General features: G+C 50.3%; 1 protein-coding gene across 1 annotated transcript in view; it reads right to left on the reverse strand.

Moving 5' to 3' along the window:
- LMF1 (lipase maturation factor 1) overlaps positions 1 to 26931 on the reverse strand; it is a 220815-nt gene that overhangs the window by 33656 nt on the left and 160228 nt on the right. The window lies entirely within an intron of this gene.

Raw genomic sequence — 26931 nt, forward strand, 5'->3', positions numbered from 1 at the left:
GCACGGAGAATATGAAACCAGCTGTTAGCAGAAGACCAGACTATGTCTGAGGCACGGAGAATATGAACCAGCTGTTAGCAGAAGACCAGACTATGTATGAGGCACGGAGAATGGGAAACCAGCTGTTAGCAGAAGACCAGACTATGTCTGAGGCACGGAGAATATGAAACCAGCTGTTAGCAGAAGGCCAGACTATGTCTGAGGCTCGGAGAATGGGAAACCAGCAGTTAGCAGAAGACCAGACTATGTCTGATGCACGGAGAATATGAAACCAGCTGTTAGCAGAAGACCAGACTATGTATGAGGCACGGAGAATGGGAAACCAGCTGTTAGCAGAAGACCAGACTATGTCTGAGGCACGGAGAATATGAAACCAGCTGTTAGCAGAAGGCCAGACTATGTCTGAGGCACGGAGAATGGGAAACCAGCAGTTAGCAGAAGACCAGACTATGTAGGAGGCACGGAGAATCAGAAACCAGTTGTTAGCAGAAGACCAGACTATGTCTGAGGCTTGAAGAATGGGAAACCAGCTGTTAGCAGAAGACCAGACTATGTCTGAGCCCCTGAAGTGCCCTGCTGCATTAGGAATATATCGGGTCACACCCAGTATCCACCATGGCACAGAACATCAAAGATGGCCATATGGGATTGAAGAATGAATTCAAGAAGGTCCTTGTCAAACCAGAGGACGTCAAAGAATTCTGCAAGACATGGGTTAGAATGACTCGGGGGTCTAAAGTATTTTTTCCCCTCAAATGGCAAAACTCCACCATAGGAAGAACCCTCAGGGAAGTTGCTAAAAATAGTTGAAAAAGTAAAATGCGGAAGAGAATGGCCAACATTATGTTGGGGGTAAGAAAGGTTGGACATGTTCGCTTTCAGCAGGCCTAATCCTTTAAGAAGCGGCCACCAAGCCTGGGTTGAATGTAGAAAACTAAAGCTGGCATTGTCCATCAAGCAGCTGTTGGCCAAGGGCTCATTGGGCTGATAGATTTCTCTTTTGGACTCCTCATACACATGTACACTCTTTTTAGTGGAGCGTGCACGTGTTCTGAATGGGAAAAGGGGAGTATGGCTATTGTCAAACGTCTCTGGCAGAAGCTTATAAAGGATCAGGCTTGTTGAATTTTAACCCCTCTCTGACGGACTCCCCATATATATGCACGCTCTTTTTGGTTGAGTGTGCACGTGTTCTGAATCGGAAAAGGGGACCAAGCTGCTGTGAAACTTCTCTGGCTTAAAAAGGATCAGGCATCTTGAATTTTAACATGCCTGATCCTTTGATTTTCCTTCATAGGGTTTGAGCTGGGACACTACAATGTAGGATAGCAGGTTTGGTGGTCCAGCCAAATTCGGAGGGTTCAGCTGATGTCAACCTTAAAGGGGTTGTCCAGCATTACATACAGTTGTGATGAGGAGTCTGATGTCCGCCCTGACTGATAGGTGCTGGATAACCCCTTGAAGACAGAGGACATGGAGGGTCTTGGCGCTGCCAAAAAAAGGAAAAAGATTCCTTTGTAGAGACATCATAAGAGATTGGCACAATTAGCAGCTGCCCACCCTGACATGGGGCTGCCTCACAATACCCCCCCGACACATGGTGCTGCCTAACAATACCCCCCGACATATGGGGCTGCCTAACAATACCCCCCGACACATGGGGCTGCCTAACAATACCCCCCGACACATGGGGCTGCCTCACAATACCCCCTGAAACATGGGGATGCCTCGATACCCCCGAACACATGGGGCTGCCTAACAATACCCCCCGACACATGGGGATGCCTCACAATACCCCCTGACACATGGGGCTGCCTCACAATACCCCCCGACACATGGGGCTGCCTCACAATACCCCCAACACATGGGGCTGCCTCACAATACCCCCGACACATGGGGCTGCCTAACAATACCCCCCGACACATGGGGCTGCCTAACAATACCCCACGACACATGCGGCTGCCTAACAATACCCCCCGACACATGGGGCTGCCTCACAATACCCCCCGACACATGGGGCTGCCTCACAATACCCCCAACACATGGGGCTGCCTCACAATACCCCGACACATGGGGCTGCCTCACAATACCCCCCCGACACATGGGGCTGCCCCACAATACCCCCCGACACATGGCGCTGCCTAACATTACCCCGACACATGGGGCTGCCTCACAATACCCCCCGACACATGGGGCTGCCTCACAATACCCCCCGACACATAGGGCTGCCTAACAATACCCCCTGACACATGGGACTCCCTCACAATACCCCCGACACATGGGGATGCCTCAATACCCCCTGACACATGGGGCTGCCTCAATACCCCCTGAAACATGGGGATGCCTCACAATACCCCCAACACATGGGGCTGCCTCACAATACCCCTGACACATGGGGCTGCCTCAATACCCCCAGAAACATGGGGCTGCCCCACAATACCCCACGACACATGGGGCTGCCTCACAATACCCCCCAACACATGGGGCTGCCTCACAATACCCCCCGACACATGGGGCTGCCTCACAATACTCCCCGACACATGGGGCTGCCTCAATACCTACGACACATGGGGCTGCCTCAATACCCACGACACATGGGGCTGCCTCACAATACCCCCCAACACGTGGGACTGCCTCACAATACCCCCAGACACATGGGGCTGCCTCACAATACCCCCGACACATGGGACTGCCTCACAATACCCCCAGACACATGGGGCTGCCTCACAATACCCCCAGACACATGGGGCTGCCTCACAATACCCCCGACACATGGGGCTGCCTCACAATACCCCCCGACACATGGGGCTGCCTCACAATACCCCCCGACACATGGGGCTGCCTCACAATACCCCCCGACACATGGGGCTGCCTCACAATTCCCCCCGACACATGGGGCTGCCTCACAATACCCCCCGACACATGGGGCTGCCTCACAATACCCCCCGACACATGGGGCTGCCTCACAATACCCCCCGACACATGGGGCTGCCTCAATACCCCCTGACAGAGGGGGCTGCCTCACAATACCCCCCGACACATGGGGCTGCCTCACAATACCCCCCGACACATAGGGCTGCCTAACAATACCCCCTGACACATGGGGCTGCCTCACAATACCCCCCGACACATAGGGCTGCCTCACAATACCCCCGACACATGGGGATGCCTCAATACCCCCTGACACAAGGGGCTGCCTCACAATACCCCCCGACACATGGGGCTGCCTCAATACCCTCGGACACAAGGGGCTGCCTCACAATACCCCCAGACACATGGGCCTGCCTCAATACCCCCGACACATGAGACTGCCTCAAAATACCCCACAACTTTTTCAGGGGTAATTAGTCAATGTCAATGGTGCTGATGCGTTACTGTTTGTCAGGTGCCGGCTGAATCCTTTTTCCACCACTTTTTCCGCTCCGGACCTGACTTTTCCATTGGATGTGCACACAGGACACCCCCTCCAGTAATGACGGGGTTAACACTAAATGTGTTGACTGTTAAACCGGGTAATAAAAGTAAGAGAAAAAAAAACCTAAGTTGTTTCTTGCTCATGTCAAATTTCTCAAGATTAATCTTATTCCATCATTTGGGGCCAAAACAGACAAATTCTTCGCAGGATGCCAGGGGGGCACTTGTGGGGCTTTCGTTTTTTAATGGAGGGCTTTCCTGGCTGGGATATGTCAAAGTCACAGCCATTAATCTGACACGATGCTTGTTCTGGGCAGCGCACTTTGGAATATCGGCTCCGGGGTCTGCGCCGCGGCCAACAGAAGGGGGCTCAGCGGCCGGGAGGACGGCACGGATACACGGGCTCCCACCCTACGAGTGGGTGGTGAGTTCTCTCCGCAGACACCTCGTAATTGCACCAGGGTCCTTAACCCTTTCCAGACAATTATTCACATACTTAGGTATAAATTCAGCTTTTTTCACCTGCTACTTGGTTATCTCTTAAAGGGCCAGTACCCTATAAAAATCCTTCATTGTCCCCAATCAATAGGTTAGGAAATAAGTTACTGACCGCTCTTCAGAGACCAGGGGCAGAACGATTGTGGTTGCAGATATCGCAACCGCGACTGGGCCCCTGCTTCAGCTGGATGTGCGTCCGACACTGCACAACTGACTGAAATGCATCGCGGTGCAGAGAACCGTTGGGTCCCTGTACTGTGATACTGTACATGCTGCCGGCCAAACAGAAGCTGGCGGCTTTCATCTGTGTCCCAATGACTGAGGGCGGTGCAAGGCAATGACGTCATGCGGTGCACTAGCACCGACACCGATGAAAGCTGCCAGCCACTGTGCGCTGGCTACACAGGAGGACACTGCGCGATGTAGGAGCCAGGGAGGGTGACATATTTACAAGGATGGGGACATATATACCAGGAGAGAGACCGTAGCTACCAGGAAGGGGATAGTATGTACCAGAAGGGGGACAATATATACTAGGATGGGCCCAGTAGGGGGACAGTATACACCAGGAGGGCCTCAGGAGGGGGACAGTATATACTAGGAGGGGCTCAGTATGGGGACTTATATACCAGGATGGTGACATATACACCTGGATGGGGGACATATATACTAGGATGGGGACATTTTTTATCAGGATGGGGTTATATATACACAGGAGGATGTGGGCTAGAATGGGGAACACATATACTAGGATGAGGGGACATATATACCAGGATGATCACATATATACCAGGAGGGGGGACATATATATAAGGATGGGGGAAAAATATATCAGGATGGGGGGACAATATACCAGGAGACAGACAGCAGATACCAGGAAAGGGACAGTATGTACCAGGAGGGGGACAGTCTATATTAAGAGGGGCCCAGCATGGGGACTTAAATACCAGGATGGTGACATATATATAGCTTGATGGGGTAAATATATACTAAGATGGGGACATTTTTATCAGGCTGAGGTTATATATACACAACAGGATATGGGTTAAAATGGAGAACACATATAATAGGATGGGGGACATATATACCAGGATGGGGACATTTATTCCAGGATGGGGACATATATATAAGGATGGGGGACATATATACCAGGATGGAGGACATATATACCAGGATGGGGGACATATACATCAGGATGGGGGACATATATATTAGGATGGGGGGACATATATACCAGGATGGGGACATATATACAAGGATGGGGGACCATATATGCAAGGATGGGGGGGACATATTTATCAGGAAGGAGCCCAGGTTGGTTGACATTACTACATAATAAGGGGGGACTCATGTCTTTATAGGATTTAGAACACTAAATGTATACATACATATATACATACATCTGACTAACATAAGGGGGGGCCCAGGTCCAAATTTTGTAGCAGGGTCCATCGCACTCTAGTTACGCCACTATCAGAGACCCTTCTGGAGGTGTTTCCTGAGAAAATTGAGGACAATTCCAGGTGATCGCCAGAAATGAGGTCACCTCTGCAGGGGCCAAAAACTTAACTGAGGGCAGAAGTGAGAAGTAGATCGATGGGCACTTCCCAATGAATGGAGCAGAGGCTCATTTTTGGGATCACTGGGAGATCCCCAGCGATCAGTGAGTTGTCTCATAAGGGAAAGCTTAATACCCCTTTAAAGGGATATCCTAATATTATGCAGAACGGCATCTTAAATAGAAAAGTGATAAAGGGTCACCATTTTTTTAAAGGAACACTCCACAAAAAAACTGATAGATGGCCTTAAAGGGATAAATATGAATTTGTGGGTCATGCTCCGCTTCCTCAGAACCTGCGATTTTGTATGGAATGTCCCTTTAAGTTTTTGTTTTTTTTTTGCTGTATGTTAACATGCTCGAATATTAGACAGCATGATCGGGAAAATCAGGGTGATGACATCACAGGGGATCCCCTAGTGACATCACAGGGGACTCACCTCTGCAATTTGACAAGGCCGACCTCCGTGTCTGGACATACATGACCTCTCTGTGCTATACATGTAAAATGCGTTGATCTCATACCCAAGCAATATGCAAAGCATAAATATAATGACTCGTGACGGGGGCATCCACAAACAATGGAAACACATCAGCGGGGGACATTGTAAGGAGAGCTGCGTGCCGATTACGGAGAGCTTTGATAAATTATGCAACTGTTATGTGATTGCTCTATCCTCTCCCGCTGAGAAAGAATGTAAAGAGACTCTGCCTATGAAAAAGCACTGATATATACTTACTATAGAGAATTTCCACAAAATTAGCACTAATATAAGGAAAAAAACAGCACAGCAAAACGATTGTCACAAAAGTCACCCAGGATGAAGCATAACGAAGGGTGAAACCGCTTGTGATCTAATAGGAAGATTGTCACAAAAGTCACCCGGGATGAAGCATAACGAAGGGTGAAACATCTTGTGATCTAATAGGAAGATTGTCACAAAAGTCACCCGGGATGAAGCATAACAAAGGGTGAAACCTCTTGTGATCTAATAGGAAGATTGTCACAAAAGTCACTTGGGATAAAGCAAAACATAAGGGGAAACCTCCTGTGATAAATAGGAAGATTGTCATAAAAGTCACCCAGGATGAAGCATAACAAACAGTGAAACCCTCTTGTGATAAAAAGGAAGATTGTCATAAAAGTCACCCGAGATGAAGCATAACAAAAGGTGAAACCTCCTTTGATCTAAGGCTAGGTTCACATTTCCGTTGTTTTAAATCCGTCAGGTCCGTTGTTGCGACTGAGCGACAGATCCGTCGTTTTTTAGATGTCAAATGACGCAACGGATGTGTTTTTCACAGGATTCCGTTCACAGGGATCCTGTGAAAAAACTGATCCGTCGCGTCCGTTACATCCGTTTTTTGACGGATCCATCATGATCCGTTTGTGTTTGGGACAGCCCAGTGGGTGTGCCAAACATGCTGGGCATGCTCAGTAGAGCATGACAGAATCCAGCGCTGGATTCCATCGTAAGTCGGACTACGACAGAATCCAGCACCATAGACATACATTACAAGCGTGACTGATTGCGCCGGATTCCTGCGCGGTGCGTTAATTTTGATGGCCCAAAAAACGTTACATCATGCGTTGTTTCCGCCCGGCGGTCAGTCCAAAAACGACCTACGGCGGCGCAGCGGATGCAACGCAAGGTCATCAGTCGCAATCCGCTGCTCATACAAGTCTATGGGAAACAACGTAATCAGCGAAACGGATTCCGTTGTTTACCAGAGCCGCGCATTGTGACTGATACAATTTAACGGAAATGTGAACCTAGCCTAATAGGAAGTCACAAAAGTCACTCAAGATGAAGCATAACAAACGGTGAAACCATCCTGTGATAAAAAGGAAGATTGTCATAAAAGTCACCCAGGATGAAGCATAACAAAGTGGGAAACCCTCTTGTGATAAATAGGAAGATTGTCAAATAAGTCACCCAGGATGAAGCAAAATAAAGGGTGAAACCTTCTATGATCTAATAGGAAAATTGTCCCAAAAGTCACCCGGGATGAAGCAAAATAAAGGGGGAAACCCTCCTGTGACCTAATATGAAGACTGTCACAATAGTAACCTAGAATGAAGCAAAACAAAGGGGGAAACCACCTGTGATCTAATAGGAAGATTGTCTTAAAAGTCCCTCGGGATGAAGCAAAACAAAAGGGGAAACCCTCCTGTGATCTAATTGGAAAATTGTCCCAAAAGTCATCCGGGATGAAGCATAAACGGGGAAACCAGGAAGATTGTCGCAAACGTCACTTGCGATGAAGCAAACAAAGGAGAAAACCTCCTGTGATCTGAAGGGGTTAATATCAGTTATTTTGAAATTTTCACCTCTATTAGACAGATTTCTTTTTTTTTATAAATCCCCTTTAAATTCAGTGTGAGGTGCAGATGTAATTCCTCCTTTCTCCTGCGGGAGTGCTGCAGGGAGGTTACCCACTCGCTGCCTGCTTCCTCCATAGATCACCGCTGATCTCAGGAGATCGGACCCTTTCCCCCTGTGACAATTTTACACTTATGTGGGATTTTTCTTGCTATATTAATGCTGTTGCTAATATATTAGGGTCTTATTTAGGACTTAAAAGTTCCTAATAGGTTTTCTGAAAAAAGCCACTCTTATATAAAAAAAAAGACCCTTGACTGGGGGTCTTCGGTGACGCTTGTGCCCCCCCCTCCCCTTTAGCTGTAACTACCCTCATAACACGGCATAATGAGTCGCCCTGACTCGTTAAGGAGTGGTCCCCGTGCGGCGATTCGATAAGCGATGGTGGAATATGGCTGACCAATCCCCCGTCATATTGCGAGCCCTTGCCCCTTCCAGGGGGGTATGTCAGCTGAAATAGCAAGGGGAAAAATTCAATATGTTGCACCATAAAAGCAAACAGAAGCCATAAAGCGGCTGCGGAGTACGAGCTGCTGGAACAATAACGCCCCTGATGGAAGACGTGCCGCTTCATTTCCAGACTGAGACCCCATAACGAGCATTTCCGCTCTCTGCTCATAGTCTAACGGCTGCCATTAATGGGCCGGGCTAACATGGCGGGGTGCGAGCAATCAGCCAGGCAGGAGCTTGACATGTAATGCAGCCTGACAATTATATAGGAGCAATATACCGCTATGGTTCCCGTATGCACCATAAATACTGGCGGCAGCGGTCACAGAGGACGCCCGGCACAGAGAGCATGGCTGGGCTGTTTAGACTCATCCTTAAAGAGAAAGTACACATAAAGGCCTACTGACCATTATGACCATTATAGGCGGTACTGGGAGCAGCAATCCAGACCCACCAAATACCAGGAACACCACAGAAGGCCTGCTGTATACTGGGAACACTCCAGAAGACCCCGCCATATACCGGTAACATCCCACAAGACCTGCCGAATACCGGAAACAACTCAGAAGAACTGACGTGTACCGGGAAAACCCCACAAGACTTGTCGAATCCGGAAACAACTCAGAAGAACCGACGTATACCGGGAACACCCCACAAGACTTGTCGTAAATTGGGGACACCCCACGAGACCTACCGTATACCAGGAACAATCCACAAGACCAGCCGTATACCGCGGACATCCCACAAGACCTGCTATATACCGTGAACAGCCCACAAGACCTGCTATATACCGGGAACACCTCACAAAACTCAACATATACAGGGAACAGCCCACAAGACCCACTGTATACCGAAAGCACCCCACAAGTCCTTCTATATACCTGGTAAACCACACAAGACCTGCTGTATACCAGGAACACTTCACAAGACCTGCCGTATACTGGGAACACCCCACAAGACCTGCCGTATACCGAGAACACCCCACAAGACCTGCCATATACCGGGAACACCCCACAAGACCTGCTGTATACCGGGAACATCCCACTAGACCTGCCAGATATCGGGAACACCCCACAATACCTGCCATATACTGGGAACACCCCACAAGACCTGCCGTATACCGGGAACATCCCACAAGACCTGCCGTATACCGGGTCCACACCCACAAGACCTGCCTTGTACCGGAAACACCCCACAAGACCTGCCTTATCCCGGAAACACTCCACAAGACCTGCCATAAACTGGGAACACCCCACAAGACCTGCCGTATACTGGAAACACCTCACAAGACCTGTCGTATACCGGGTCCACACCACAAGATCTGCCGTATACCGGGAACACCCCACAAGACCTGCCTTGTACCGGAAACACCCCACAAGACCTGCTGTATTTCAGGAACACTCCACAAGACCTGCCATAAACCGTGAACACCCCACAAGACCTGCCGTATACCGGGAACACCCCACAAGACCTGCCATAAACCGTGAACACCCCACAAGACCTGCTGTATACCGGGAACACCCCACAAGACCTGCCATATATCGGGAACACCCCACAAGACCTGCCGTATACCGGGAACACCCCACAAGACCTGCCATAAACCGTGAACACCCCACAAGACCTGCCGTATACCGGGAACACCCCACAAGACCTGCCATAAACCGTGAACACCCCACAAGACCTGCCGTATACCGGGAACACCCCACAAGACCTGCCATATATCGGGAACACCCCACAAGACCTGCCGTATACCGGGAACACCCCACAAGACCTGCCGTATACCGGGAACACCCCACAAGACCTGTTGTATATCAAGCACAGCCCACATGACCTGCCATATATCGGGAACACCCCACAAGACCTATTTCGAGTATCTCTTTGTAACGTCACAGTTTGGCATTTTTCAAAGTCACTTGCTAATTTTTCCAGCATCCAACATATCAACTTGACGAGCGGACTGATCACTGGCCGATATGTCCCAGCCGTCATTGTCACAGGATAGCAATGGCATTCATGTCGATGGAGCTCCCTATAGTCCCTATTCCTTGCTGCCCATGAGTAATACTTGTAGAACCCCCCTCCATCCTCTCGTCTGTCTTCCATCTTGAAACCTGGACTTGATTTACATATCTGTTGCGTAGTTGGTTGCACGGTGTCGCCATAAGTCCTGGTTCTGGGTACGTGATGATGATAAATGACGTGACCGGTGAGACATCTTCAGAGAACGTCTTGGAGCCTCTTCTATGAGGTGAGATACAGGAGTCGTTGACGAGCTTTGATCTTGTAATTAGATACTGATCATCGGGCTCCGGACTGGGCCTTGTTCTACCCTCGCGCTGCCGGCGCACATATCATATATGTCGCCATCTTAGGGTGAGATCGGATTTATGTCGGACCTCAGGAATGTGAAGAGTCAGGGCTTGGCAGATATATCTAATTTAGAAACTAATGTCTTCATCTTATAGGGGGTCTTTGCTTTGGACCATCCAAAGTAAGAGGGGTCTTTATAAAATAAACCAATCACAATGCATCCATCGGCTGTAATCTGGGGTAAAGTGTTCAATTTCTCTGCAGCACCCCCAGTGGGGAAATCAAGTATTACACTGTGTTCACTCTTCATTCTGGACAAAAAAAAGAGGACCCCTTCAATTAAAAGGGTTGTCCCATACTATGATATTGATAACTTGTTCCATGGATAGGTCATCAATATCACATCGGTGGAGGTCCGACACTTGACTCTCCCACCGTTGAGCTGTTCGCTCCATGATGGAAGGCTCTGATGATGTCACTGGTCATCCTGGGTCCATCTTCTTTGGTTTATTAAAATTTCCAGCTGGAAATTGGTAAATACTCCATGGAGATTATGGCAGAAGTCTTGTGTTTTCTCGATTCGAAAAGTCTTGTCCACCAGCTGCATTTAAAAAAAAAAAAGTACTTTACTCACCCTCACCGGGTCCGGCGCTCAGCCTCTGATGCTGCTCCTGTCATTGTCTGCAGCGTTGATGCCACATTAATAATGGAGCTCAGCGTCGCTGGCCGAATTTATGACAAAAGCTGCTTGACTCAACGATTGGCTGCAGCGCTCTCGAGGTGACGTCAGCACTGCAGACAATAGCAGAGCAATTGCGGAAACTCTAGATCCGGGGAGGGTGAGTAAAGCACAGATTAAACAAAAAAACTGCAGTTGAGGGAAAGGGTTTGTCAAAACTGGAAAATCCCTTTAATGTAAGGATGTTACAAGGTTTTTTTCTTCAAGTCCATAAGCTGCATGGAACTAGGGAGAGAAGCTGCATGAAACTGGGGAGAGAAGCTGCAGGGACCTGGGGAGAGAAGCTGCAGGGAACTGGGGAGAGAAGCTGCAGGGAAAGTAGGGAGAGAAGCTGCAGGGAACTAGAGAGAGGAGCTGTAGGGAACTAGGGAGAGAAGCTGTAGGGAATTAGGGAGAGGAGTTGCAGGGACCTAGGGAGAGAAGCTGCAGGGAACTGAAGAGAGAAGCTGCAGGGAACTAGGGATTTTATCCCACGGACAACAAATATCACAGGATAAATGCTAAATATATGATTTCTGGGAGGTCCCCACTAATCACAAAAAGTCATCTATATGAATGGAGCATTACTGACCACTGTTCCATCCCCGCCTATAGGAATGGTGGCCGCACATACTCAGTACAGCTTCACTCTGTGACGACATGGACACCCAATGCCTCTCATGGGTTAAAGTTTCTTAACATTCAGCCAGACGTATTGTTCTTATGTGTGCTAAGTCATGTTTGCTTAGCTATTGTTTCTCCAGACCCTTCCAGTAATCATTGTATTGTAGTTGTGTATTGCTAATGTAATTACCTTAGTAGTCATTGTCTAGTCTGTGCATTCCAGAATACATGTATACCCTCAGTCTTTCTGTAGACATCATTTGGATGAACATTGTCCATGCAGCTTGAGATTCATCCAATGGGAGAGGCGATCTTGTCCAACCAATCGATGAGGACGCAGTGTATCCAAGTGGAAGGCTGTGGCTATAAAAGGGATTTCTTTAAGCCACCAGGTTGTTGTTGATGGATACTGATGGATCCAGTCTAAGCTCTTAGGAGCTGACTAGAGGATCAGAATACTTTGTGGCTTCAATCTAGGGACTCCGGTTCCGGTTGGAGACCATATCCACAGTCTAGGGATTTCGACTCCGGCTGCCAGGATTGTATCATCATACCAGGACTACCTAACGAGGACACTCAGGTTGGGACAATCCAGTCACCTGTTACAGACTTTGCAGACCTCAGCCAGCTTCCTAAATCTGGCATTATTCCTTTCTCGGTGGGTGCCCGCTGAAAGCGGGGTGCTGCTGGATTGGAGTAAGTAGCCCTGGAACCTGTGAGGCATGGACATTCTAAATCCCTGGTGAGCCAGCGGAAGGGTGAGACTTTGTTGCCTGTTACATTTGTGGTTATGTGTTATGTGCCGTTAATATTTTGGGGATCCAATAGTCTTAATATTGTGATTCCCTCACCCTGTGTTGTCTGAGTAGTGTTACGCCCACGGTTAAGGCCGGTTTCACACATCCGGCTTTTCGCCGGTTTGCCGGATCCGGCGCTCTCCCGTACAGACAATACAGTACAGTGACAGCGCTGTAACTTCCGGGTCACATGCGCCGGTCACACGACAGCATGTGACTGGCGCTTGTTGCGCTGTCACTGTACTGTAGTCACTGTATGGGAGAGCGCCGGATCCGGCAAACCGGCGAAAAGCCGGATGTGTGAAACCGGCCTAAGGAGGCCGGCGTTCAGTTGGGATGAGCCCTGAGCCACGCTGTCTTTCTAAAGGCGGCCGGTTTTAGCGGATGAGAGCACCCACTGAGCCCCATGTGTCCACACACTCACTTAGGGGTCTTTTGGGATGAGTGAAGGTCTCATCAGTTGGAACCCGAGCGATCACACATTTATCATCTATACTCTGAACAGGTGATATATTTTGTTTATGGGACGGCATGAAATATCCAGGCTCCTGGGGACTCAACAGTTCCCCAGACCGAGGTCTCAGGGGGTCTAGAGTGGGTGAGGGGGTCTGCACCCAAGACATGAAGGTGCTGGTACCTGGCCGGCTGCATTTATTAAGCCCGGCATTAATCAGAGTAATTGGGTAGGTGCTGCGAGGTTATAAAACCATGGCATGTCTAATGAGGGAGGACCTTGTAGAGGAGCGCCGGGGTTTTTAATCTAATAATGTCACTTTTATGGATTATGACTGGAGTTTTATGGAGTGTGGTATGAAATGCCGGGGATTCATTGCTCTCTGTGGATTAATTTGTAAAAGCAAAGTTTTTCCTGGTTTTAGGCCCGAAAACAATTATTTTTTTGTTTATATGTCCCTTTCCGTCACTGTACACAGGTCCCTGCACCGGGAAACGAGGAATGACGGAACGTCAGCATCTTCAGGAGGAGAAGGAGCAGGCGTGATGAAAGGAAACGGACGGCTGCACTCATGTATGAGGACAGGAAAGTGTCCTGGGAGGAGACGATACGATTATCATCCAGACACCTCCATCATCTACTCGGCAAACAAAAAGTCCTCCAAGCGGGAACTGATACAGCGCCCTCGGATCCTGGATTGTCAGGCGTGATGTCATTTCCCCAGGTGTGGTGATGTCCGTTCTCCAGGTGCGGTGATGTCTCTTCTAAAGGTGCGGTGATGTCACTTTTCCACGTGCGGTGATGTCACTTCTCCAGGTGCGGTGATGTCCGTTCTCCAGGTGCGGTGATGTCTCTTCTAAAGGTGCGGTGATGTCACTTCTCCAGGTGCAGTGATGTCACTTCTTCAAGTGCAGTGATGTCACTTCTCCAGGTGCCGTGATGTCACTTCTCCCGGTGCCGTGATGTCACGTCTCCAGGTGCCGTGATGTCACTTCTCCAGGTGCCGTGATGTCACATCTCCAGGTGCCGTGATGTCACTTCTCCAGGTGCCGTGATGTCACTTCTCCAGGTGCCGTGATGTCACTTCTCCAGCTGCGGTGATGTCACTTCTCCAGGTGCCGTGATGTCACTTCTCCAGGTGCCGTGATGTCACTTCTCCAGGTGCGGTGATGTCACTTCTCCAGGTGCGGTGATGTCACTTCTCCCGGTGCCGTGATGTCACTTCTCCCGGTGCCGTGATGTCACTTCTCCAGGTGCCGTGATGTCACTTCTCCAGGTGCCGTGATGTCACTTCTCCAGGTGCCGTGATGTCACTTCTCCAGGTGCCGTGATGTCACTTCTCCAGGTGCCGTGATGTCACTTCTCCCGGTGCCGTGATGTCACTTCTCCAGGTGCCGTGATGTCACTTCTCCAGGTGCCGTGATGTCACTTCTCCAGGTGCCGTGATGTCACTTCTCCCGGTGCCGTGATGTCACTTCTCCAGGTGACGTGATGTCACTTCTCCAGGTGCCGTGATGTCACTTCTCCAGGTGCCGTGATGTCACTTCTCCAGGTGCCGTGATGTCACTTCTCCAGGTGCCGTGATGTCACTTCTCCAGGTGCGGTGATGTCACTTCTCCAGGTGCCGTGATGTCACTTCTCCAGCTGCGGTGATGTCACTTCTCCAGCTGCGGTGATGTCACTTCTCCAGGTGCCGTGATGTCACTTCTCCAGCTGCGGTGATGTCACTTCTCCAGCTGCGGTGATGTCACTTCTCCAGGTGCCGTGATGTCACTTCTCCAGCTGCGGTGATGTCACTTCTCCAGCTGCGGTGATGTCACTTCTCCAGGTGCCGTGATGTCACTTCTCCAGGTGCCGTGATGTCACTTCCCCAGGTGCGGTGATGTCACTTCTCCAGGTGCGGTGATGTCACTTCTCCAGGTGCAGTGATGTCACTTCCCCAGGTGCGGTGATGTCACTTCTCCAGGTGCGGTGATGTCACTTCCCCAGGTGCGGTGATGTCACTTCTCCAGGTGCGGTGATGTCACTTCACCAGGTGCGGTGATGTCACTTCTCCAGGTGCGGTGATGTCACTTCTCCAGGTGCAGTGATGTCACCTTTCCAGATGCAGTGATGTCATTTAAAGGGTTTGTCTCAAGAAGTGTTTTGTTGTCTTTTAAAAAAGCCTTTTCCCCATTGTAGTACATGGTATTCGGCTCCACAGGAGACATAACTCAATTATGCTCATCGTGGCTCCGATTCCCTTCTTCAGGCTCATTGACGAGTCCGGGGGCTTCAGGGCTTTGCTTTGATACAGATGAAAGTTAGGATCGGGTGCACTGAGATACATTTCAAAGTAAACGTGACACCTGCAGGTTCTCGGATGCAAAACCAGAACCAGCTTATTTCTGAGCTTTCAATTAAGTCCTCAGCTGGGGGTGAGAGAGGTAACATATTTTCTTAGCTCTTTAATTTAAATTTAATTCCTAAATTTCAGGTTAAAGGGATGTACGATAGACATACATTTTGTAATAAAGGAAGTAATGAAATGGTTAATTACAGTGTCTGCATCGTGTCAATGAAGAGAGGTTGTAGTGGAGATGCCCAAAATAAGGGAGTGGAGAGCATCTGCAGGGAACTGGGGAGAGCATCTGCAGGGAATTGGGGAGAGCATCTGCAGGAAACTAAAGAGAACAGCTATAGGAAACTGGGTAGAGCAGCTATAGGGAACTGGGTAGAGCAGCTATAGGGAACTGGGTAGAGCAGCTATAGGGAACTGGGGAGAGCAGCTATAGGGAACTGGGGAGAGCAGCTATAGGGAACTGGGGAGAGCAGCTATAGGGAACTGGGGAGAGCAGCTTCAGGGAAGTGGGGAGAGCAGCTATAGGGAACTGGGGAGAGCAGCTATAGAGAACTGGGGAGAGCAGCTATAGGGAACTGGGTAGAGCAGCTATAGGGAACTGGGGAGAGCAGCTATAGGGAACTGGGGAGAGCAGCTATAGGGAACTGGGGAGAGCAGCTTCAGGGAAGTGGGGAGAGCAGCTATAGGGAACTGGGGAGAGCAGCTATAGAGAACTGGGGAGAGCAGCTATAGGGAACTGGGGAGAGCAGCTATAGGGAACTGGGGAGAGCAGCTTCAGGGAAGTGGGGAGAGCAGCTATAGGGAACTGGGGAGAGCAGCTATAGAGAACTGGGGAGAGCAGCTATAGGGAACTGGGGAGAGCAGCTTCAGGGAACTGGGGAGAGCAGCTATAGAGAACTGGGGAGAGCAGCTATAGGGAACTGGGGAGAGCAGCTTCAGGGAACTGGGGAGAGCAGCTATAGGGAACTGGGGAGAGCAGCTATAGAGAACTGGGGAGAGCAGCTATAGGGAACTGGGGAGAGCAGCTATAGGGAACTGGGGAGAGCAGCTATAGAGAACTGGGGAGAGCAGCTATAGGGAACTGGGGAGAGCAGCTATAGAGAACTGGGGAGAGCAGCTATAGAGAACTGGGGAGAGCAGCTATAGAGAACTGGGGAGAGCAGCTATAGGGAACTGGGGAGAGCAGCTTCAGGGAACTGGGGAGAGCAGCTATAGAGAACTTGGGAGAGCAGCTTCAGGGAAGTGGAGAGAGAAGCTATAGGGAAGTGGGGAGAGCAGCTATAGGGAACTGGGGACAGCAGCTATAGAGAACTGGAGAGAGCAGCTATAGGGAAGTGGGGAGAGCAGCTATAGGGAAGTGGGGAGAGCAGCTATAGGGAACTGGGGAGAGCAGCTATAGGGAACTGGGGAGAGCAGCTATAGAGAACTGGGGAGAGCAGCTTCAGGGAACTGGGGAGAGCAGCTATAGGGAAGTGGGGAGAGCAGCTATAGAGAACTGGGGAGAGCAGCTATAGAGAACTGGGGAGAGCAGCTATAGAGAACTGGGGAGAGCAGCTATAGAGAACTGGGGAGAGCAGCTTCAGGGAACTGGGGAGAGCAGCTATAGGGAAGTGGGGAGAGCAGCTATAGAGAACTGGGGAGAGCAGCTATAGGGAAGTGGGGAGAGCAGCTATAGAGAACTGGGGAGAGAACCTATAGGAAACTGGGGAGAGAAGCTATAGGGAACTGGGGAGAGCAACTATAGAGAACTGGGGAGAGAAGCTATAGAGAACTGGGGAGAAAAGCTATAGGGAACTGGGGAGAGCAGCTATAGAGAACTGGGGAGAGCAGCTATAGAGAACTGGGGAGAGCAGCTATAGAGAACTGGGGAGAGAAGCCATAGGGAACTGGGGAGAGCAGCTATAGGAAACTGGGGAGAGCAGCTATAGAGAACTAGGGAGAGCAGCTATAGAGAACTGGGGAGAGCAGCTATAGGGAAGTGGGGAGAGCAGCTATAGAGAACTGGGGAGAGCAGCTATAGAGAACTGGGGAGAGCAGCTATAGAGAACTGGGGAGAGCAGCTATAGGGAACTGGGGAGAGCAGCTATAGGAAACTGGAGAGAGCAGCTATAGGGAAGTGGGGAGAGCAGCTATAGCAAAGTGGGGAGAGCAGCTATAGGGAACTGGGGAGAGCAGCTATAGGGAAGTGGGGAGAGCAGCTATAGGGAACTGGGGAGAGCAGCTATAGGGAACTGCGGAGAACAGCTATAGGGAACTGGGGAGAGCAGCTGCAGGGAACTGGGGAGAGCAGCTATATGGAACTGGGGAGAGCAGCTATAGGGAACTGGGGAGAGCAGCTATAGGGAAGTGGGGAGAGCAGCTATAGGAAACTGGGGAGAGCAGCTATAGGGAAGTGGGGAGTGCAGCTATAGGGAAGTGGGGAGAGCAGCTGCAGGGAACTGGGGAGAGCAGCTATAGGGAACTGGGGAGAGCAGCTATAGGGAAGTGGGGAGAGCAGCTATAGGGAAGTGGGGAGAGCAGCTATAGGAAACTGGGGAGAGCAGATATAGGGAACTGGGGAGAGCAGCTGCAGGGAACTGGAGAGAGCAGCTATAGGGAAGTGGGGAGAGCAGCTATAGCGAACTGGAGAGAGCAGCTATAGGGAACTGGGGAGAGCAGCTATAGGGAACTGGGGAGAGCAGCTATAGGGAACTGCGGAGAGCAGCTATAGGGAAGTGGGGAGAGCAGCTATAGGGAAGTGGGGAGAGCAGCTATAGGGAAGTGGGGAGAGCAGCTATAGCAAACTGGGGAGAGCAGCTATAGGAAACTGGGGAGAGCAGCTGCAGGGAACTGGAGAGAGCAGCTATGGGGAACTGGGGAGAGCAGCTATGGGGAACTGGAGAGAGCAGCTATAGGGAACTGGGGAGAGCAGCTATAGGGAAGTGGGGAGAGCAGCTATAGGGAACTGGGAAGATCAGCTATAGGGAACTGGGGAGAGCAGCTATAGCAAAGTGGGGAGAGCAGCTATAGGGAACTGGGGAGAGCAGCTATAGGGAAGTGGGGAGAGCAGCTATAGGGAACTGGGGAGAGCAGCTATAGGGAACTGGGGAGAACAGCTATAGGGAACTGGGGAGAGCAGCTGCAGGGAACTGGGGAGAGCAGCTATATGGAACTGGGGAGAGCAGCTATAGGGAACTGGGGAGAGCAGCTATAGGGAAGTGGGGAGAGCAGCTATAGGAAACTGGGGAGAGCAGCTATAGGGAAGTGGGGAGAGCAGCTATAGGGAAGTGGGGAGAGCAGCTATAGGAAACTGGGGAGAGCAGATATAGGGAACTGGGGAGAGCAGCTGCAGGGAACTGGAGAGAGCAGCTATAGAGAACTGGGGAGAGCAGCTATAGGGAAGTGGGGAGAGCAGCTATAGCGAACTGGAGAGAGCAGCTATAGGGAACTGGGGAGAGAAGCTATAGGGAACTGGGGAGAGCAGCTATAGGGAAGTGGGGAGAGCAGCTATAGGAAACTGGGGAGAGCAGCTATAGGAAACTGGGGAGAGCAGCTGCAGGGAACTGGAGAGAGCAGCTATAGGGAACTGGGGAGAGCAGCTATAGGGAACTGGAGAGAGCAGCTATAGGGAACTGGGGAGAGCAGCTATAGGGAAGTGGGGAGAGCAGCTATAGGGAAGTGGGGAGAGCAGCTATAGGGAACTTGGGAGAGCAGCTATAGGGAAGTGGGGAGAGCAGCTATAGGGAACTGGGGAGAGCGGCTATAGGGAACTGGGGAGAGCAGCTATAGGGAAGTGGGGAGAGCAGCTATAGGGAACTGGGGAGAGCAGCTATAGGGAACTGGAGAGAGCAGCTGCAGGGAACTGGAGAGAGCAGCTGCAGGGAACTGGAGAGAGCAGCTATAGGGAAGTGGGGAGAGCAGCTATAGCGAACTGGAGAGAGCAGCTATAGGGAACTGGGGAGAGAAGCTATAGGGAACTGGGGAGAGCAGCTATAGGGAAGTGGGGAGAGCAGCTATAGGAAACTGGGGAGAGCAGCTATAGGAAACTGGGGAGAGCAGCTGCAGGGAACTGGAGAGAGCAGCTATAGGGAACTGGGGAGAGCAGCTATAGGGAACTGGAGAGAGCAGCTATAGGGAACTGGGGAGAGCAGCTATAGGGAAGTGGGGAGAGCAGCTATAGGGAACTGGGGAGAGCAGCTATAGGGAACTGGGGAGAGCAGCTATAGGGAAGTGGGGAGAGCAGCTATAGGGAACTTGGGAGAGCAGCTATAGGGAACTGGGGAGAGCAGCTATAGGGAACTGGGGAGAGCGGCTATAGGGAACTGGGGAGAGCAGCTATAGCGAAGTGGGGAGAGCAGCTATAGCGAAGTGGGGAGAGCAGCTATAGGGAAGTGGGGAGAGCAGCTATAGCGAAGTGGGGAGAGCAGCTATAGGGAAGTGGGGAGAGCAGCTATAGGGAAGTGGGGAGAGCAGCTATAGGGAAGTGGGGAGAGCAGCTATAGGGAACTGGGGAGAGCAGCTATAGGGAACTGGGGAGAGCAGCTATAGGGAAGTGGGGAGAGCAGCTATAGGGAAGTGGGGAGAGCAGCTATAGGGAAGTGGGGAGAGCAGCAATAGGGAACTGGAGAGAGCAGCTATAGGGAACTGGGGAGAGCAGCTATAGGGAAGTGGGGAGAGCAGCTATAGGGAACTGGGGAGAGCAGCTATAGGAAACTGGGGAGAGCAGCAATAGGGAACTGGAGAGAGCAGCTGCAGGGAACTGGAGAGAGCAGCTATAGGGAAGTGGGGAGAGCAGCTATAGGGAACTGGGGAGAGCAGCTATAGGGAAGTGGGGAGAGCAGCTATAGGGAAGTGGGGAGAGCAGCTATAGGGAAGTGGGGAGAGCAGCTATAGGGAAGTGGGGAGAGCAGATATAGGGAACTGGGGAGAGCAGCTATAGGGAAGTGGGGAGAGCAGCTATAGGGAACTGGGGAGAGCAGCTATAGGGAAGTGGGGAGAGCAGCTATAGGGAACTGGGGAGAGCAGCTATAGGGAACTGGAGAGAGCAGCTATAGGGAACTGGAGAGAGCAGCTATAGGGAAGTGGGGAGAGCAGCTATAGGGAACTGGGGAGAGCAGCTATAGGGAAGTGGGGAGAGCAGCTATAGGGAACTGGAGAGAGCAGCTATAGGGAACTGGGGAGAGCAGCTATAGGGAAGTGGGGAGAGCAGCTATAGGGAACTGGGGAGAGCAGCTATAGCGAAGTGGGGAGAGCAGCTATAGGGAAGTGGGGAGAGCAGCTATAGCGAAGTGGAGAGAGCAGCTATAGCGAAGTGGAGAGAGCAGCTATAGGGAACTGGGGAGAGCAGCTGCAGGGAACTGGAGAGAGCAGCTATAGGGAAGTGGGGAGAGCAGCTATAGGGAAGTGGGGAGAGCAGCTATAGGGAACTGGAGAGAGCAGCTATAGGGAAGTGGGGAGAGCAGCTATAGGGAAGTGGGGAGAGCAGCTATAGGGAACTGGAGAGAGCAGCTATAGGGAACTGGGGAGAGCAGCTATAGGGAAGTGGGGAGAGCAGCTATAGGGAACTGGGGAGAGCAGCTATAGGGAACTGGGGAGAGCAGCTATAGGGAAGTGGGGAGAGCAGCTATAGAGGACTGGGGAGAGCAGCTATAGAGAACTGGAGAAAGCAGCTATAGGGAACTGGGGAGAGCAGCTATAGGGAACTGGGGAGAGCAGCTATAGGGAAGTGGGGAGTGCAGCTATAGCGAACTGGGGTGAGCAGCTATAGGGAAGTGGGGAGTGCAGCTATAGCGAACTGGGGAGAGCAGCTATAGGGAACTGGGGAGAGCAGCTATAGGGAACTGGGGAGAGCAGCTATAGGGAACTGGAGAGAGCAGCTATAGGGAACTGGGGAGAGCAGCTATAGGGAAGTGGGGAGAGCAGCTATAGGGAACTGGGGAGAGCAGCTATAGGGAACTGGGGAGAGCAGCTATAGGGAAGTGGGGAGAGCAGCTATAGGGAACTTGGGAGAGCAGCTATAGGGAACTGGGGAGAGCAGCTATAGGGAACTGGGGAGAGCGGCTATAGGGAACTGGGGAGAGCAGCTATAGGGAAGTGGGGAGAGCAGCTATAGCGAAGTGGGGAGAGCAGCTATAGGAAACTGGGGAGAGCAGCTATAGGAAACTGGGGAGAGCAGCTATAGGGAACTGGGGAGAGCAGCTGCAGGGAACTGGAGAGAGCAGCTATAGGGAAGTGGGGAGAGCAGCTATAGGGAAGTGGGGAGAGCAGCTATAGGGAAGTGGGGAGAGCAGCTATAGGGAAGTGGGGAGAGCAGCTATAGGGAAGTGGGGAGAGCAGCTATAGGGAAGTGGGGAGAGCAGCTATAGGGAAGTGGGGAGAGCAGCTATAGGGAACTGGGGAGAGCAGCTATAGGGAACTGGGGAGAGCAGCTATAGGGAAGTGGGGAGAGCAGCTATAGGGAAGTGGGGAGAGCAGCTATAGGGAACTGGAGAGAGCAGCTATAGGGAACTGGGGAGAGCAGCTATAGGGAAGTGGGGAGAGCAGCTATAGGGAACTGGGGAGAGCAGCTATAGGGAAGTGGGGAGAGCAGCTATAGGGAAGTGGGGAGAGCAGCTATAGAGAACTGGGGAGAGCAGCTATGGGGAACTGGGGAGAGCAGCTATAGGAAACTGGGGAGAGCAGCTATAGGAAACTGGGGAGAGCAGCTATAGGGAACTGGGGAGAGCAGCTATAGGGAAGTGGGGAGAGCAGCTATAGGGAAGTGGGGAGAGCAGCTATAGGGAACTGGAGAGAGCAGCTATAGGGAACTGGGGAGAGCAGCTATAGGGAAGTGGGGAGAGCAGCTATAGGGAAGTGGGGAGAGCAGCTATAGAGAACTGGGGAGAGCAGCTATAGGGAACTGGGGAGAGCAGCTATAGAGAACTGGAGAGAGCAGCTATAGGGAACTGGGGAGAGCAGCTATAGGGAACTGGGGAGAGCAGCTGCAGGGAACTGGGGAGAGCAGCTATAGGGAAGTGGGGAGAGCAGCTATAGCGAACTGGGGAGAGCAGCTATAGGGAACTGGGGAGAGCAGCTATAGGGAACTGGGGAGAGAAGCTGCAGCAAACTTGACCTCCCCGCTCCTAATCTTCTCTTTGCACCAATTTGTAAAAAAAAAAGTGATGTAAAGCCAGCTTTACACCTTACAATTAGGTATGCGATCTCGTATGCGATGTGACACGCCCAGGTTGCATACGGGATCTTATGAGATCACACGTAAGTCGTTCATTTGCTGTCACACGTGCGTTAGTAGTCTATGTTAAATTGATCAATTTTGTGTGCGCTCCTTTAGATCATGTGTTCTGTGACGTATGCATTGGGCACCTTTTTTTTTTTTTTATTTATTGACTTGCCAAGCGTGTGTAATGTGTAGGGATGCGTTTTTACTATGTCATCTGCCATTCAGCTCTGCTACATGGCCGCTAACAGCAGACACAGACAGCCATGTAGCAGAGCTGAATGGCAGATGACGGCAGACACAGACAGAGCCGCACGATCAGAATGAACTCGGGTTAACTTCACCCGACTTCATTGTCATGCTGCGGCTCTGTCTGTGTCGCGTCCTGATTAGCGGTCACCTGTGAAGGACTCACCGGTGACCGCTAATCCCCCAAGTGACTGAATTGAGCAGCCCTCTCTCATACTCACCGATCTCCGGCGCGGCGCTGCACGGCATTCACACTGCTCCGGCGGCTTTTACTGTTTTGAAAAAGCCGGCCGCCCATTAAACAATCTCGTATTCCCTGCTTTCCCCGCCCACCGGCACCTATTATTGGTTGCAGTGAGACACGCCCCCACTCTGAGTGACAGGTGTCTCACTGCAACCAATCACAGCAGCCGGTGGGCGTGTCTATACTGTGCAGTGAAATAAATAATTAATTAAATAAAAAAAACGGCGTGCGGTCCCCCCCAATTTTAATACCAGCCAGATAAAGCCATACGGCTGAAGGCTGGTATTCTCAGGATGGGGAGCTCCACGTTATAGGGAGCCCCCCAGCCTAACAATATCAGCCAGCAGCCGCCCAGAATTGCCGCATACATTAGATGCGACAGTTCTGGGACTGTACCCGGCTCTTCCCGATTTGCCCTGGTGCGTTGGCAAATCGGGGTAATAAGGAGTTTTTGGCAGCCCATAGCTGCCACTAAATCCTAGATTAATGATGTCAGGCGTCTCCCCGAGATACCTTCCATGATTAATCTGTAAGTTACAGTAAATAAACACACACACCTGAAAAATCCTTTATTAGAAATAAAAAACACACACATATACCCTGGTTCACCACTTTAATAAGCTCGAAAAAGCCCTCCATATCCGGCGTAATGCAGGATGGTCCAGCGTCGCTTCCAGCTCTGCTGCATGGAGGTGACCGGAGCTGCAGAAGACACCGCCACTCCTGTCACCTCCATGCAGCAACTGAAGACAGCCGCACGATCAGCTGAGCTGTCACTGAGGTTACCCGCTGTCACTGGATATAGCAGTGGCCGCGGGTAACCTCAGTCACAGCTCAGCCGATCACGTGGCTGTCTTCAGTTGCTGCGTGGAGGTGACAAGAGCGGCGGTGTCTTCTGCAGCTCCGGTCACCTCCATGCAGCAAAGCTGGAAGCGACGCTGGAGGTCTGTGGATTACATCGGACATGGAGGGCTTTTTCGGGCTTATTAAAGTGGTGAACCAGGGTATATGTTTGTGTTTTTTATTTCTAATAAAGGATTTTTTCGGGTGTGTGTGTTTATTTACTGTCACTTACAGATTAATCATGGAAGGTGTCTCATAGACGCCTGACATGATTAATCTATGACTTATTGGCAGCTATGGGCTGCCATTAACTCCTTATTACCCCGATTTGCCAATGCACCAGGGCAAATCGGGAAGAGCCGGGTACAGTCCCAGAACTGTCGCATCTAATGTATGCGGCAATTCTGGGCGGCTGCTGGCTGATATCGTTAGGCTGGGGGGCTCCCCATAACATGGAGCTCCCCATCCTGAGAATACCAGCCTTCAGCCGTATGGCTTTATCTGGCTGGTATTAAAATTGGGGGGGACCGCACGCCGGATTTTTTTATTTATTTAATTATTTATTTCACTGCACAGTATAGACACGCCCACCGGCTGCTGTGATTGGTTGCAGTGTGACACCTGTCACTCAGTGTGGGGGCGTGTCTCACTGCAACTAATCATAGGCGCCGGTGGGCGGGTAAAGCAGGGAATACGAGATTGTTTAATGAGCGGCCGGCTTTTTCAAAATAGTAAAAGCCGCCGGAGCAGTGTGAACGCCGTGCAGCGCCGCGCCGGTGATTGGTGAGTATGAGAGAGGGGGTAAGAGGGATAGACTGACATGGACAGAGAGAGAGGGACAGAGATAGTGACCGACTGACAGAGATTAGTGAATGACAGACATTGTGAGGCTTTTCAGCTGCGCTCTGAAGCGGACCTTTTTTAAGCTGCGGTGCAGAGCGCACACCTGCGCACATAGCCTCAGACATCACAATCGTATGAGGGATGTCACACGTTACAATTCACTAGGTTCGTGCAACAAAACGTCCAATGTATGAGGAATAAACGACGTGTATGCGATCACCGTATTTGCGTTCAATCCTGATCGCACGTAGGTGTTACACGCAAATACGTCACGAACGATGCCGGATGTGCGTCACTTACAACTTGACCCCGACGACGGATTGTGAGATATATTGAAGCGTGTAAAGCAGGCATTAGAGGAAAAAATCTGACAACAGTTTATGGTTCATAGAAATAATGTCTCCCATTTAATGTAAATAAAACTGGATGACTTTACACAATATTTTATTTTTAGACTCCTTTTTGCTGTCAAGATCTCTGCTTGCTGTCAATTCTAAAAAATACATTATTGTTTCCATTCTGAGTTTGAAAAGTAATATGTATCTAATTCTTCCCAGCGTACACAATCCTCTGTGAGCTAAATGCACAGAACGCACACATCTGATGGTTTGCTACAATGTATCAGCCAGGAGATATGTTATCATCATATGGTGGGATACTATGGGGCTGAATGGAAAGTCTGAGGACAGATGTGAGTTTGCCCTTCATTTTATTTACAGCCCACATACAGGACTGGCTGTACTGACGCGTTTCACCCTCGCTGCTCATATTTGTGTTGTTATTTGTAAAGCCAAACTTTATTCTTCCATTAGAGACCTGGGTATTAGTGTAATCCGTGCCTAAGTATAGACCCCAGAACATTTCACACTTGCAGGACCAAGTACAGCTCCAAGCAAAAAATATTTAACTTTTTCATTTACAATTCATAAAGAATCCTGTCTTGTCAAATCATTTCCAAGAAACCTCAGACCCCGCTCGTCTTTTCCAGAAATAGTGCTCAAAAGGCATTTAAATGGAGACTTTTAGGCCAGGCCTAATATAGATTCATGGAGAAGATGTGGCCCAGCCATATAGAATAGAATCAAATTACATCAGTCACTGTATACATACATTACTGATCCTGAGTTACCTCCTGTATTATCCTCCAGAGCTGCACTCACTATTCTGCTGGTGTAGTCACTGTGCACATACATTACTGATCCTGAGTTACCTCCTGTATTATACTCCAGAGCTGCACTCACTATTCTACTGGTGCAGTCACTGTGTACATACATTACATTACTGATCCTGAGTTACCTCCTGTATTATACTCCAGAGCTGCACTCACTATTCTGCTGGTGCAGTCACTGTGTACATACATTACATTACTGATCCTGAGTTACCTCCTGTATTATACTCCAGAGCTGCACTCACTATTCTGCTGGTGCAGTCACTATGTACATACATTACATTACTGATGCTGAGTTACCTCCTGTATTATACTCCAGAGCTGCACTCACTATTCTGCTGGTGCAGTCACTGTGTACATACATTACATTACTGATCCTGAGTTACCTCCTGTATTATACTCCAGAGCTGCACTCACTATTCTGCTGGTGCAGTCACTATGTACATACATTACATTACTGATCCTGAGTTACCTCCTGTATTATACTCCAGAGCTGCACTCACTATTCTGCTGGTGCAGTCACTGTGTACATATATTACATTACTGATCCTGTACTTGATCGGGAGTTACCTCCTGTATTATACTCCAGAGCTGCACTCACTATTCTGCTGGTGCAGTTACTGTGTACATACATTACATTACTGATCCTATACTGGTCCTGAGTTACATCCTGTATTATACTTCAGAGCTGCACTCACTATTCTGCTGGTGCAGTCACTGTGTACATACATTACTTCTCCTGTACTAATCTTGAGTTACCTCCTGTATTATACTCCAGAGCTGCACTCACTACTCTGCTGGTGCAGTCACTGTGTACACACATTACATTACTGATCCTATA

The sequence above is a fragment of the Anomaloglossus baeobatrachus genome, chromosome 7, assembly GCF_048569485.1.
Source record: "Anomaloglossus baeobatrachus isolate aAnoBae1 chromosome 7, aAnoBae1.hap1, whole genome shotgun sequence".
In the NCBI taxonomy this organism is placed as follows: Eukaryota; Metazoa; Chordata; class Amphibia; order Anura; family Aromobatidae; genus Anomaloglossus; species Anomaloglossus baeobatrachus.